Source organism: Somniosus microcephalus, chromosome 3, assembly GCF_052327205.1.
Source record: "Somniosus microcephalus isolate GS21.2 chromosome 3, FLI_Smic_1.0, whole genome shotgun sequence".
Lineage (NCBI taxonomy): Eukaryota > Metazoa > Chordata > Chondrichthyes > Squaliformes > Somniosidae > Somniosus > Somniosus microcephalus.
This window is the reverse complement of record NC_140989.1, coordinates 165135852-165139724: the sequence shown is the minus strand read 5'-3', so window position 1 is coordinate 165139724 and position 3873 is coordinate 165135852.

The following is a 3873-nucleotide window of genomic DNA, read 5'->3' as shown; positions in this document are numbered from 1 at the left end:
CTTCAGGGAGAGAGAATGTGGGAATATTACAGTATCTCCAGGGAGAGAGAGTGTGGGAATGTTACAGTATCTCCAGGGAGAGAGAGTGTGGGAATGTTACAGTATCTCCAGGGAAAGAGAGTGTGGGAATGTTACACTATCTCCTGGGAGAGAGAGTGTGGAAATGTTACAGTATCTCCTGGGAGAGAGAGTGTGGGAATGTTACACTATCTCCAGGGAGAGAGAGTGTGGGAATGTTACAGTATCTCCAGGGAGAGAGAGTGTGGGAATGTTACAGTATCTCCAGGGAGACAGAGTGTGGGAATGTTACAGTATCTCCAGGGAGAGAGAGTGTGGAAATGTTACAGTATCTCCTGGGAGAGAGAGTGTGGGAATGTTACAGTATCTCCAGGGAGAGAGAGTGTGGGAATGTTACAGTATCTCCAGGGAGAGAGAGTGTGGGAATGTTACAGTATCTCCTGGGAGAGAGAGTGTGGGAATGTTACACTATCTCCTGGGAGAGAGAGTGTGGAAATGTTACAGTATCTCCTGGGAGAGAGAGTGTGGGAATGTTACACTATCTCCAGGGAGAGAGAGTGTGGGAATGTTACAGTATCTCCAGGGAGAGAGAGTGTGGGAATGTTACAGTATCTCCAGGGAGAGAGAGTGTGGGAATGTTACAGTATCTCCAGGGAGAGAGAGTGTGGAAATGTTACAGTATCTCCTGGGAGAGAGAGAGTGACACACACAGAGATAGAGGGAGAGAGAGAGAGAGGCAGAGAGAGAGACAGAGACAGAGAGAGAGAGAGAGAGAGAGAGAGACAGAGAGAGTGAGAGACCGACAGAGAGACAGAGAGAGAGAGAGAGAGAGAGAACTCCAAAACAGGGGGAGAGAGAGAGAGAGCAGAGCCCGAGCAGCAACCGGAGCACGGAGCCTGAAGCCGGAGAAAGGCCCGAGGAACCGGGCCGAGCGAGGCACCGGAGAGAAGGAGAGCGAGCAGCAACAGGAGTCGACCCAGACCGGGAGGAGCGGCCCGAGCCAGTCAAAGAGGCGAGTGGAGAGGTAGGGGTGCCGGATCGGGTCGGGCCGGAGAGCGAGCAAGCCCGGGGCCTGAAACCCGAGAAACTCCGGGGTCGGAGAAACTCGGACAAAGACCGGGCCGGGACAGCACAGACGAGCCGAGGGGCTGGGGCCAGGGCAGAAGCCCGGAGAGAGCGCTGAGAGCTGAGAGCGCGAAATTTGAACGAAGGGAAACGGCTGAAAGGAGAAAAGGAGCAAAGAGAGACCGAGAGACCGAGCGACCCGTCACCAGGACACCGAGAGCCCGGAGACACCCGGGACACAGCCCGGCTCACCGAGACCGAGACCGAGAGACCGGCCCAGAGACACAGTGAGGCCCGGGGACAGAGAGAGAGAGAGCGACCGCGAGAACCAGAGAGAACGGTGTGTGACTCTGTCAACCGGAGCACGGGGCCTGAAGCCGGAGAAAGGCCCGAGGAACCGGGCCGAGTGAGGCACCGGAGAGAGGGAGAGCGAGCGGCAGCAGGGGTCGACCCAGACCGGGAGGAGCGGCCCGAGCCAGTCAGGGAGGCGAGTGGAGAGGTAGGGGTGCCGGATCGGGTCGGGCCTGGACAGCGAGCAAGCCCGGGGCCTGAAATCCGAGAAACTCCGGGGTCGGAGAGACTCGGCCGGGCCGGGACTGCACAGCTGAGCCGAGGGGCTGGGACCAGGGCAGAAGCCCGGAGAGAGAGCAAGCCCGGGGCCCGAAACCCGAGAAACTCCGGGGTCGGAGAAACTCGGACAAACACCGGGCCGGGACGGGACTGCACAGCCGAGCCGAGGGGCTGGGACCAGAGCAGAAACAGCCTGAGACCGACGCGAGGAGAGAGAGGAAAACTCCGGGTCCGGAGGAAAAAAGCTATACCTAGATCTACCTAAATTTAGTTAACCTAGAAAAAGAACAACAAACCCGAAGAAAAAAAAGAAAAAAAGAAAGAAAAAAAAAAAAAAAAAGGAATAGAAACCAGAGAGAAACGATAAACAACCCGAACCAGGAACCTGTGAGAGAGAGAGAGAGAAACTTTTAAGAGCAGCTATATCAAAGATGAACCCCTGAAAAACTCTCAATTTTGGACCTAAAAGTGGGATAAGGTGGAACACGACACAAAAAAGAGAAAAAAAGTTATCTACCTGAGACAAAACAAACGACTACAATGAGCAGGGAAATGAAATATCCTGAGCAATGCACAAAAAATAAAGCAAAGGAAAAACACAAGGACATAACACTAAAAAGTAACCCAGAGGTCCTCTACGTTGACTATACCACACACAAAGGGATTAAGACGAAGAACAACCTCATATTCTACACCGACTCCATTCCCTCATGGAAGGAGACTTTACAAAAATACTACGCATACGTCTCCAGCGAAGGTATTGGCAGTGGAGGCAGACTGAAAATATGTAAAGATGGAAATCTAGATAAAGATGACCCCCTGCTAACCATAAGCTACTACAACAAAAAAGGAAAGATCATGATACAGGGGAATGTAGAAAGTCTGGACTCCTTCGAAAAGGAATTCCCCCAGCTGAAAACTAAGGCAGACACAAATAGGACCAATGGACAGGAGGCAAAAGAGAATCGAACAGAGGATGATGAGAGCCAAGCGGAGGAAGAAGAAGAGAGTCCAGCAGAGACACACACCTCCCTGACCATCTCCACCCCCCCCACACCTCTCAACGCAAACAAACTGCTGAAAGAGAGTCTGTCCAAACTAGAACTCGAATTCAACGAATACAGAGAAACACAGACCAAGAACTGGACGGAGGAACTCAAACAGCTGAAAATGGAAAACGAGTCCACCATCCACAATCTGAGAAAGACCGTAGAGGAACAAATAAATAAGATCAAAGAACTCCATACCCAACTAAACAAAATGACGGAGGCCGTAGAAAGGCTCAGCAGGCAACACAAACCTCTTAAGGTCCAAAAAACAACACACACAAGGACACAGAACCCGTCGGATGCCACCCCACACGAGGACACACCGAAAGCCACAAACCCCGCTCCTGCCACACAGCTCACCACAGAAACCCAGCCAACAACCAGCCCTCAGTCGAGTCCTGCCCAGACTACCGCTACCCAGTCCTCACACACAGGGACGCAGAACCCGTCAGATGCCCCCCCACACGAGGACACACCGAAAGCCTCAAACCCCGCTCCTGCCACACAACATATCCCAGAAACCCAGCCAACAACCAGCCATCAGTCGAGTCCTGCCCAGACTACTGCTACCCAGTCTGAAAAACCAGCCCCTCAGGCGGTCCTGCTGACCGACTCCAACGGAAAGTTTCTGGACCCCCAGAGGCTGTTCCCAGGTCATCAAGTCCTGAAAAAATGGTGCAGCAACACAGAACATGCAATGAAGATCCTGAACAAAGAATCCCTTGGAAGCCCCAAATGGCTTGTGATCCACACAGGCACAAACGACCTACGCACCCTACGGGAAGGCACTGCTAGGGCGGTGAGCAGGATGGCGGAAAAGGCCAGCAAGGAATTCCCCGAGGCGCGGATCGTGATCTCCACACTACTGCCCAGAAAGGACACCCCAGCCTATATAATCCACAACACCAACAGGGAGATCGACACGAGATGTTCTGTCTTCCCCAACGTCTACCTGGCCCATCATCCAAACATCAACACAAGGGACCTCTATGACGAAATACATCTACTCAAACAGCGGATGTGGGTCTTTGCAAAAAACCTCATAAACACTGCCAAAAGACGCAGCCCTCCCACCCCCTCTACCATTGGGAGCCGTAACCCAAACAGGACCACCAATGTCCCCCACCCCCCTTTACAAAACCAACAACAGAACCCAAGACCCCCCTCTAGA